This window comes from Haliotis rubra, unplaced genomic scaffold (genome assembly GCF_003918875.1).
Source record: "Haliotis rubra isolate DU_JTF1 unplaced genomic scaffold, ASM391887v1 Scf88, whole genome shotgun sequence".
NCBI classification, from domain to species: Eukaryota; Metazoa; Mollusca; class Gastropoda; order Lepetellida; family Haliotidae; genus Haliotis; species Haliotis rubra.
In genome coordinates, this window is record NW_025767612.1 from 882,501 (window position 1) to 895,216 (window position 12,716).

The 12,716-nt window shown below is 37.6% G+C and overlaps 1 protein-coding gene across 1 annotated transcript in view; it reads right to left on the reverse strand.

Moving 5' to 3' along the window:
- Nucleotides 1-3,190, reverse strand: part of LOC124263341 (organic cation transporter protein-like) — a 20,041-nt gene extending 16,851 nt beyond the window's left edge. The window contains exon 1 of the mRNA XM_046697919.1: nt 3,033-3,190. The gene's annotated coding sequence lies outside the window, so the exon portion shown is untranslated. The remainder of the gene's footprint in view (nt 1-3,032) is intronic.
- Between the last annotated feature and the right edge of the window lie 9,526 nt (nt 3,191-12,716).

The window sequence follows — 12,716 nt, forward strand, 5'->3', positions numbered from 1 at the left end:
TAAACTCATTGAAATGTTCATATTATGATATATATATATATATACTCCGCATTAATAAGTAGCATTAAATAAATAACCACAACATGAATTCTGGTTCGTGTTGCAGGTGATCATACTGGAATGCATACTATCTCAAAAGCTGTGCATCGCATGTGCACGACCTGCGTCAAGCACAATAGGGTATAGAATTTGTAATTGCAGTATGTGCAATATACTTTTCAGACCTGATTGAACCGACGACAATACTCATATTGACCTTTCTTGACAAGATGAACACTTTAATGCCATCTTTTATATTGCGTGGAAAGTTCCCATCACTATGTCCACACTAGAAAATATGCAGATAAGAAAGGAAAGCCATATTTAGAAGTACAGCATTCTTTGTCCACGTGATTAGAAAACTAAACATCAGGACGAGGTAACGATGGGTACAGCGTTAGCAGCACCAAGGCAAGGGAAACTTACATACTGGGATGGGAGTCAGGGAGAGTACAAGACATCAGGAGTTGAGTGGTTGAGTGGATGGGTGTCAGGAGAGTACAAGACATGTGAGTTGAGTGGATGTGCGTGGGTGCGTGCGTGCGTGCGTATTTTACGCACTGGGGCCCGTTTTTCACAAAGTATGGGAGTTACGATATCGTAGTGCTACGACTGTCGTAAGTCGATATATGTAGCAAAGTCATGGGAGTTACGATTTCTCTCTCTCTCTCTCTCTCTTAGTTCGATCTCTCGATCGATCGATAAATTAAATAATTCATAATCAACTGCGCGACAAATTTCACTGTCAATTCAGTCCAGATTCGGAGACAGACTATCAAAAGGGAAAGCTGCGGAGCACGACAGTTGCATAATAGTTACTTCTTGGTGTAGAAGAAAACATTGGGGGACTGCTTGTCTAGGAAACACCTCCTATTTGCACTGCTAAATAAACCATGTTCGCGAGTTCATCTTGAGGCACTGAGATATTGGACAAACTCTTGAAAAAGAAACTGTGATATCAAAGAATATACCTGTAACAAAGCATGTCGAAAGTCATTCACGTGCTATTCGGGCACCACCTCAGATCATTTGGCCTATTGCTAACAGAACAACGTTCAGCTGCCAAAGGTTCAACTGTAGACACAAGAGTGCATCACTGATGCTGTAAATTCCAACTAGCACATATATCCTTGTGTTGCTCAACAGTGACATTAACACTTCTGGTCTTGACAGGAATGACGATTGCTACTGAAGCCTGTATTTATAGAGAGAGTACCCATTCTGTGCGCGCTGAATCTGGATATAGATAGCATGTATCATGTTTGTTTTGTCTGTTTGGTGTTTTTTGGAGTATACTTGTGACCACGTGAAAAGCCATTGCAGTGCAAAATGAAAAGTCAACAATCTGACAATAAGCTTGTCGTATTAATTAGGAAACCATATATATACGGTACCGGTTATCAAGTACATACTGAAATGGCAATATGCAACTTGATGTTCATCCATACTGCTCGCGTGCGTTGCACCTTATACCGGATCAGACCGAAAATATTCTTTTGACCTAAGCTATAACTTCAAATCTCCATATTTTATATGATGAATTCAATTCTCCTTTTTTGTTCTTTTCAGAAATGATCCTGTCTGAAGAATGGAATATATTTTTGTTAATGACTCCTCAAAAATATCGAATAATTCAATTTCAGACTTAGGACTTTTAATGTGTTATTAAACAACCATGTTTAATAAGATAAAGGTCAACCTTTTCGAGATTAGAAAACACTAAACAATCTGGTAAGGGAGGGGAGAATGGAAATAGTATTTCTTTTGTATCTTTACTTTATTGTCATTAGATTTCGTATTCACACATATTTGTATTATTGTACACACACAAAGACTGACATATACAGCTCTATTACTAGATAAAAGTTCAGAGGTCGGATATATGTCAATAAAATTTGTTTTATCTCTATATCTTTTGTTAAAAGTTATTCACAAAGTTTGTCATAAATATCCAAGAAGGATGTCAACCCTAGCGATGTAAAGGTCATAAACTACAGCAAATCTAAAGTTTATGCCAGTCACCATGGATTGGTGTCTGTTTGGAGTCAGTCCATGCGAACATACAACGCGTTGACAGTTTTATCACAGGCTTGAGATGTTTATATTAAGACCCGTGTATAAAGGAGCACTTGCGAGCCCGCAAGATAACACACGTACCCCTGGATTGTACAATGGTGCGTGCTATTTATATACGCTTTCCGTGCAGATTCCATCCCCATAATTTCTTGTCATGTGTGATGTTGTAGCAGATGAGTGGACTGCAAGCATGTTCCAAGAACGACTGCACGCATGTACCAGAGTGACCTTGTTCTCTGGGTGCATTTATCATCACATTTAATGTTATGTTTCAAAATTAATGAAACAAAGATATTTCAGATTCCAAATTCATGTCGTAATGCCTACGTTTTCACTAGTAACAGCAAATGCACTCAAATCGCGATCTTATCTTGTAACACATCATTCACACGTCAATCACACGAAGAACACATACTTTACTTAACATTACTCATGGCTTATTGGAGAACATTTGTTTTACTCTTATTTACAGGAGTACAAATAAGGAGGAACACATGTAGCGCCCTACGTCCCATGACGTTGCTATACACGTTCCGAGAGACGCTAATCTTTGGTTTTGGCGCATATTGCATAAACCAGATTTTAGCTTCAGGGCGCTAATGGTCCCTCCTACTGTCGGTGTTTAACGATTGCTTTTCATGACTTAATGATTGGTTTAAATATACAGTCCACAATCTAGAACAGATGTGTTCTGGATTCAGTATATTTCATTTCATAAGTATGATCTGTGACCTGTAATATCAAGAAATAAACAGCATATCATGTAGTCAGTTATTACACAACATATTTGGTATGTTCAATTTCATATGCTAATTACATATTAAATACAGCTACCTAGTTTGGGTTGTCTTTGTCTTGGTACATTTCAATGCAGATATATCATAGTGCTTGACGAGCTAATAATCTCTTCTACTCACCAGCTTGAGAGTCATGGTCACTGATACCGCCAGGGGGCGCTATATATCACCGGGAGGTAGGTTGACCAGGTTACGTGTGTGGAACATGTGTTTTTGTTTAGGACTTTTACAGCTGTATTCTAACTCACTGCGCACTACTACAGTTAATGTAGGTTACAGCGCACATTTCCGACACAGAGGGTTTATATTTACGAGCCTGGTTGTACAACGATAGCACTCCTCGCCTGTTCCCGGGAGACAGATAACAAATCTGCTATGACACCTCCAGGATAACATACTATAATAAACGTTTGTCTGTTTACCGTTGTCTGCGAGGGTCTGTGGGGTTTAGCGGATTACAGTGCCTTCCAAGCATGGATGTTTTCATTATCAAGTTTGTTTTCCTTCTTTGTTGTTTAACGCACCACTTAGCAATATTCCAGCTTCATGACGGCGGTCTTTAAATGATTAATCTGGGCAAGATAATCAAGTGATTGACATAATGAGCACCGATTTACCCAAATGGGAAACTATCTGTCAACCACGTCAGGAAGCCTGACCACCTGAGCCGGTAAGTCGCCCTCCAAGATAAGCCTGGGTAGACCCCCAGCAGGCACATCAACGTTGTTTCAACGTTGAGAATAGGTTGATCCTCAACGTTGAAAATAGATTGAAAATAGGTTGTATATGAAAGATTTTTTGACGTAGATATCCGACGTGGAATCAACGTTGAAGTTTGACCGATTATCAACGTTGAAAAAAGGTTGATCCTCAACGTTGAAAATAGATTGAAAATAGGTTGTATATGAAAGTTTTTTTGACGTAGATATCCGACGTGGAATCAACGTTGAAGTTTGACCGATTATCAACGTTGAGAATAGGTTGATCCTCAACGTTGAAAATAGATTGAAAATAGGTTGTATATGAAAGTTTTTTGACGTAGATATCCGACGTGGAATCAATGTTGAAGTCTGACATATTATTAACGTTGAAAATGGGTTGTTCCGTGGTTGTGTCTGGGAGGTATTACGCTTTCCTGTAAATAGACTCGCACTTCATCTTTAAACTACAATAAAGTAGCACCAAACTCCTGCATCCAGCTAAAATACCCAAAAGCTACCTGCAATAAACAGTGTTCAAACAGAAAATTGCGGTAAAATATTTTACCTGATAAAATACTTGGTTCAAATTCCACATTCAATATAATGTTCATTTAAGTTTTATGTCAGTTGGACGTATAATTCCAGTAAGACGAAAAAGAGTATTCCAAATTAAGAAAAAACTATTCACTGTTGTATTGTTACCTTGAAAAGGTGAAAATTGTCCCGAGAAGACATTTTGTCTGAATTTCAGCTCTTAGACAGACCCCTGAATAAACACAATGCAATTACTTTCACCATGAAAGGGATCCAAGATGACCAGGAACTATACCTGAAGACAGCACATAAAACAAGTCACTTTTCATGAAATCTTTATGAACACACACGCACACAGAAAACGTGGTTTAATGCATAATGTAAAACATCACACATGACATAGTCTGTAGGTGATCTCTGTTGTGCTAATAACACAATATCATCTGCATATAGCATCAAAGTGACATTTACGCCACCAATTTCAATACCACAGTCCAGATTTTTCAACACAGTTACAACTCCAAAAACACAATTATCAGCTCCTCTTCGTTTTGCCACTCCTCGCCTGGCGGTCAGGTGGATACTTCAGAAACGTTCCTTACTCTTTCTTGAAATTTGCTTCGGATGCATTCCATCTCATTCCCTTGAGATAGGACACATTCTGAAATTTTATATTTAAATACATGAATAAGTTATATGGAAGATATATTGTCTTAAATGATTCAAGTATTTGTTTAATCAATCACTTGAAAGGTTCATTTCACTGCTGTAACTTGGCATGTGAACATATGAACAGCATCAATACAAAATATGACGAAAAGTGTAAACAATTTATATTTTCAACCGAAGGAATGGAAGTTTTCTTAAACATTTTCAAAGAAAATCCTCAATTGCAAGTTGATTATTTAATTAGACTATGAATTACCGATAGGATGAATTAGACGATGCTTTACTGTCATATATTATTTGCTATGGTCATAATGAAAATGCTGCACTTGGTAATTAACTTACCAGAGATGATTGAATACAACCTTGTATTCTTAAAAGAAAACTTGCCGTTTTGCCCATCAAAATTCATTCTTGACATCAAATTGTTTGACATTGTCCTGCAAAACAATGGAAGATTGTTGTTATTCTGTCAGATTTAGTTTTCTTTAGAGATTCTCGAAATGATTATTTCAAATTAATAGGAGTTGAACTGATGTAGCAATTTTGCTAACAGGAGTCATAGATTGTAACAAAAGCCATTTTACATTAAATGATAAGAAAACAAAATGGGTGGTGGTTCACAGGTCAAAGAACAAGTCTATTGTGGGAGGTCTCCCAACACCATTTGTTCCCAAACACAAGGAAGTATGGATCATGGAGTTCTGAAACAATAATGAGCTCTCATAAGTATGCAATATATTCTCTATTATCTACACTTCTCTCTTTGTCATTTGTACACTCATAAAACTCAGATAAATAACTTTTTATAATTCATAAATGTTTACACTTAATCTCTTATAGGAACGCTTAGAAAATATCTCATATTATGAATTATGTGTACGTATTATCTGCGACGTCATAACTATGCTTCTCTGAATCATGAACAATAAAATAATGAGATTAAACTCTACATTACCAGAAATAATCTATCATACCCTGAATAATAAGACATTGAATAACATCTCTTACAACCCAATCTACACTCAAAAGACTTAAATGTACTCGTAAACAAACATCGCTGGCACACGCAAATTCTTGGAAACAGTGCATCTCTGACACTCAATTCCAAGAAATGGAAGTCCTACTCTATTTGACCAAAGGGTGACAGGTGGCCAAAACATATTGAAATGTAGGTCATACACTGAAAATAACTGATTTAAAAACACTACAAATATACACCTCTCTCTCATATACTCGATAGATGATCTTAACAAGGAACATGTACATAAAATGCTGATATCTAACAACACCTGTACTTTTAAATAATGGACTCTTCAAAATCTCAGTATGTTTCACTGCACACATATTAGATTGCAAATAATGAAAACCTACCCTTTGACAATAATAAAACATCATATTCAAATTCTACAGCTGACCAAATACCTGAAGAGTGTGTTTCCCAGCAATAAACATCTCTATATATCTATAAATGTATGACTTCTGTCCTCTCTCGTGCTATCTTACATCCAGCTGTTTACGGCGAAAAACAATATGGCGCCAAGCAAGGGAGTGTTCATTAAACTAAACATCTCCGGGAGCAATCATTGTCAATTTTTTCTCTTAAATGATCAACCTTAATATATAAATGAAAATAAAGACCAACTTTTATCACCAAAAAAGACCAAACATTATCACAAATATTCAAAACAGGTGGTAATGAAAGAGCATTATCATCTTTCTCTTAAACTTTGTGGTGGATATACTTGAAACAAGTGAAATGTTAAAACGTGTTACCTTAGCCTTGCTCCTTTATGTGATCCACAAAATTGCTGCCACCCAGTCTTCGAAGATGAGATTTCTGCAAATTCCATTAAAATAATCTTATTTCATAATTAAATGTTCCTTACATTAAAATTACTTCTTTTTGTATGTAAGATTTTAACCTTTACGAGACATGAATTATCATATCCCTTCCAAACAAGTGTAAGAATGAAATTCTGTGGGTGCAGTTTTGTTAATTGTCCCATCAAAGAATCATTAGTGAAGTTACACTTTTTGTAAATAAATAAAAGTTCAAATAAATTATATACAATTTCATCCTTCAAAGACTTTCACAAGACATTTTAAATGTAACAGTTAACAAAATCCGAAAGGAAAATTGCTCAAGTGAAAATTTTCGTTGCATTTCCTTACGCCATCGTCCACCACCCCCTCCCCCCAATAATATACATATGTTGACAGGGTTCAGGGCGTGCTCAATGCATCATTTACTGATAGATCTATTGAAACGAACAAATGTTCATAATAATGGGATGCAATATAAAATGTTGATTAATTCTATCCGATTTTGTATAGCCGCCCTTAGGGATCGTTCATAATGTATGGCTTTGGGGTGATGTTGATTTTATGTACAATGTGAATCACCCCCACCCCCACCCCCACCCCTAAAGTGTATGAGTATGTACAGAATAAGAGACGGCCCACCCTGCATGTCATGTACATTATCTATGACGCCCTCTCCCTTCCCATAATTTCTAAACATAGTGCGTGTGTACAAAAATGCTGACCCCTTAGCTCCCTGAACAAAATGGGTGACACCCCACCCCACCCTCCAACCCTTACAATCATCACCCCCCACCCGCAGCCATATATTTAATTATGAACGGTTCCTTATATTGATGTACTTCATTGATTATTTGAAAATGTATATTTGCAAAATTCAAATCAGGTGATGGGTACGAAAGGAAATCTTATTCGATTATATAATAAAATGCCAAATATATGCATGCAAATATATTGAAAAATAACAAAACAAGTTCATGGAAAACACGGGCTTCCATTAAATTTTGAGAAACATGTACTGTGACATACCGGTAACCTTGTGAGATAAAACATGAGCCCTAATTCGGAGTTTCTTGCTACTGCTAGATTTAAACGGCATTCCTACGTTTTCATTATACATGAAGGACATACTTACCAAATAAACACCAGCATGCCGTGAAGATGGTGAAAATAGAACGATATTGAGTTGAACTTCGCCAAAGTGAACTGACAACGATCAGCTGCCTTTGCGCGCGCGATAATTGTGCGCATGTCCGGATATGGCCAAACGAGGCGATCGAAAGGTCAACATCTGGCTTGTGTTTGAAAGCAAATTGTCGGGAATTATACAATTTTCACAGTTTTGTGGGAAAATATCAAATGTAATGCAATTTGGATAACTGATGACTTTATACCTAAAACTGCGATTTACGTAATATTTCCGTTAGTTGATCGATGCACAATCAAATAATATATAAGATTATATCTGTCACTAGCTCGATCTTGATCTTTTATGAAAATAATGTTCCGAAATGATAGTTGCTAAGTTGGATACCTATTACCAATATGAATTATGTATCAAATTTGCCAAGGAAACGATTAGTTGACAATTTGTTGGTTCCTTACGTTGAAACAACGTTGACAACTAAACGAATCTCGACTAACTTTCTTTGGTCGCATGATAAACGTTGAATCAACGTTTATGAAAGGTTGATCAACCAAACAACCAAAATTCAACGTTGATTCAACGTTGATTCAACGTTGTGTGCCCGCTGGGCCAATTCCAACCCGGATCTTAGCAGCAGCAGCAGTAGTAGTAGTAGTAGTACTTTACTATCAACAAATGTATAGGCATCAGAAATGGGCTTCACACATTGTACCCATGTGGGGAATCGAACCCGGGTGTTCGGCGTGACGAGCGAACGCCTTAGCCACTAGGCTACCCCACCGCCCCTTGTGGAGAAAGACTCGACTTACCGTTCTGACACTGTCGTGCACTGACTCTCTTCGCCTTAGGATGTAACCATACTGGTATATTTACCGTTTCTCATAACTCTAATCCTTGGCATTGGTTAACATATATAAATGATCCTGTTGCTTTTCTTATGTTATTTTGTATTTTACGTTAATAACGAATGTGGAGGGGTAGCCTAGTGGTTAAAGCGTTCGCCCGTTATGCCGGAACCCGGGTTCGATTCCCCACATCCAATGTGTGAACCCCGTTTCCGGTATCCCCCTCCGAGATATTGCTGGAATATTGCTAAAAGCGGCTAAAAGGACTCGGGCAGTGTTTCTGATTTTCTCAACATAATCTACATAAACTCGGTGCAGCGGTCGTTCAGAAAGCCTTACCTTGAAATAACGTACCCTATGCCGGTTTCATATGGCACCTCGCTGTCACACTCACCTTTGTACCGCCCAGGAGTACTTGCTCCCGATTCACAAAGCATTCGTAGCTCTACGACATACGTAAGCCTTTGGTAAATTATAGAGACACGACAGGTCGTAACGTTACGAACGCTTTGTGGATGTGGACCCTGAACCATCAGCAAAATCATCCTTTGCTCGTTTACTCTGGGATGCCATGAGTTACATACCTGAGTTTTGATATACTTCAAAAATAAATGGTTGGAAAATTGTCATGAATCCGACCATCCAGTCTAAAGATTTAAAATAAACGATTGGCGAGGGGAGAGCAAGGTTGGTGGCCTCTGTTGTGTAACACGAGAGCCCGTATATCCTTTATTCCAAGTACAATATCTCGTTTAAACAAATGTGAAGATACTTAAACCAGTGAATTTATGTAAATATGTCTTGTATCTCTCTGATGTGTCAGTAGCTCTACTGATGTCACAAAAATTCCTGAAAAGGCATTAAAGTATTATTCTATTCTATTCCATTCCATTCCAGTCCTTTGTACAACATTAAACAACAAACAAAAAACACAACATCGCAGTAGCAACTTGTTCATTTTTTGTTGCTTCAGCCATAATTTTATCAAACATCAAGGATCATGTAACATCAGAGAGGTATGAAAGAGCCGTGAAGCGATAATTCAAGTCACTACAACAAACGGCTCCAGTATATCTGCAAACTCTAATTGCTTTGTACGTCCCCAAAAGGTGTCTTCGTTCAGCTCATCTTATGCAGCTCGATGTTCCAAAAACATTTGGTGATAGAGCTTTTGACAAAGCAGGGCCATTTCTGTGGAACTCTCTCCCTCTGGACATCAGGAACTGAACCACACTCAGTTCCTTCCAGCAAAAACTGAAAACGCATCTCTTTGAAAAAGCCCCAGTGATCAGCACTCTTGAGTAATCTTTCATGGAAAGGGCGATATTCAAATGACTAGTTTTATTATTATTTATTATTATTAAGTGCTTAGGTAACATTCAGAGGATCCTTTGGCTTGAGTGTCTTGTCTCCAGGTCGGAACTCATCATCTCCCTCACCTCTGCAAAAAGAATCACACTAACATATTACAACATACAACCACCTGTTGATGACAGGCATTACAGTCGATATTGCAGGGGATGCAGAGCATTGTTGTAATGTCTTGGACACGCTTCAGAAATCTGATGAAATCTTCTGGAAGATATATCTCCTCAGCAAAGAGTGACTTCAATCCTGAAACAGTCTTGTTCTTAGCAGGTTCCATGTTCAGCGAATCTTTTACTTCTGTTTCACGTATATCCAGACGTGCTGTCCTGTGAAGAGCACACTTCCCATAAGTAATGAAATTAATGATCAATGTTTGTCTGGTGTGTGAACAGTTTTGAGCTTATATTCTGAGAAGAAGCCATTGTTAGCCATTAGCTAGATAACAATGCAGCAACTTCCTCCACTTTTAGTGACTTCTGAACTGCAATATTCAAATTATGTGACAGACTTGACACATGTATGAAAGAATCCAATAATTTTGCAGCTATAACCATGTTTTAGGCACTGACAGTTGTCAAATGAGGAAATCCAAAGCATGTTGGCAGTTTCCATTCGCCCCTGCCTCCCTTAAAAATGTTAGATATTTTCAGCTGTAAAAAATAAGTACAAATACTATTGTTTTTATAACTCACAAGAAGAAAACCCACTTTTATGTTGAAACAGGTAATACACCTCGCAAGCATCAGTTCAGTTCAAGATCCTGAAAAGAAAGATGCTAGATGACTTGTAATCATTTAAATTATTTTTCTTCATTTGCAATTGGACATAGAATTGCAATTTCAGAAAACCACGACCTCTTATATATGTGTGACTTTCATGTAGTGGTCATGATTAAAGGGGACAGGACACTAGTTCATTAAGCATTAATGTGGTATCAGAAATTCAAGCCAAATTTCCGCTGCGTTATTACTGCCCATACTATTTTACCGTTCTAGAACTGTAATGGACAAGTATCTATCATTTATAAAATATTACTGCACGAGGTATCTGGATAAAAGAATAATTAAGAAAACAATATAAGGGTAACCTGGAACAACAAACGACTTCAGCCATATTTAATTGTGTCTGAATTTTCTTTTCGGAATCTATTCTGTTAGCAAATGCGGACTCTCACTTTTTGGATCCTGTATCTGCAAAATTCAAATTCAAAATCTTGATGCTGTATGTTCTCAAACTGTTAACAGTGACACGCACTACCTTTTTTGAGACACAATGTGAATTACGTGAATTTAAGAAAGAATATGAAATTGACTGTTGGAACGTGCGTTGATGCAGCTATTTTTCACATACTCAGGTTCTTTTGAAATCAGAATATGAAAGTACAAATTTCTCGAAGACGTTTGACTGTTTGGTTACACTTACGACACATTGCTATATTATCTTCAATATGTCCACTAGTTTTCCGCCTTTTGAAGAAAATATGTGTCTAAACATTGGATTTTAGCGTTTATTTGCCCAAATGTTGAAGCTGGCATCCGCCATTTTGTTATCATGGTTAAAGGTCAGACAATGCAAAGGGAGGAAAGTCTGTATGAACCAATACACCGCTGAAAGCAAAACGTATTGCACGTTTGTGCACCTCCTAGCCTTAGTTACTACACAATATACCTGGAGCTTCTTGTCTTTCTACGACAAGCATAGGTTACTGGCGACAGCTAACCTGCAATAACAGTGAGTGAGTGAGCTTAGTTTTACGCCGTTTGAGCAATATTCCAGCAATATCACGGAGGGGGACACCAGAAGTGGGATTTACATTGTGTCAACAAGGGGAATCGAACCCGGGTCTACAGCCTGACGGGCGAACGCTTTAACCACTGGTTTAAAAAAAAAATCAAACATGGTGGAATTATTATTTTTTAACAAAAACAGCAGTTGTGGAATCATAAACAAATTTCAGCTTGATCATAAACAGCAGCCTCTACTACAAATCAACTGCCTCGGGCAGAAAGGCAATTCAAAGCTTGTTTAGAATAAACAACCAAAACCACTCGAAGTACTAATGGTAACTTCATTGAATTATACATGGTATGCGTTGTTGTATATGCCTCGCACCACTAAAGCAGCTTCACAAAAATCTCTTTGACGTCTTGGAAACATCCTACAAACAGACCTTCAGTGTACAAAGTCTATGGTCACAAGCTAATGCTTAGTGGTATATGGAATGTTCATGTGTGAATGTCCTCGAAGTTTGAAACTTAAGAAACTACCACTGATTTGTTCAACACAAGGAATATATTCCCTTCGGCTTAGATATTGCAGATACCTATAAGACCATGATTTTACGCCGCTTTGAGTGGTATTGTGTGGCTGTGAAAATCAAGCAAAGGATCAGAGTAAGCAAACTAGGTTTCGATGACTGTGATCCTTTGAAAACCAAACACGATATAACAACTCATTCAAACACTGTAGGTTCCGATATAAATAGCATGTCTACGTTATCAGTGATACAATGTCAACTGTGTACGTCATCACTGATGTAGTGATGCCATGCCTACGTCATCAGCGATGGCCAGAAAGGTCGCCAAGGAAGGACACGGGTACCATTTCTCATTCACACTCCTGAAACCAAAGAGTGTTTCTTGTTTTGACTAATCTAATATGTATTTAGTGTAGAAATCAGCTTTTAGTCACAAGTTTGAAATTTCTGATCACGGTATGA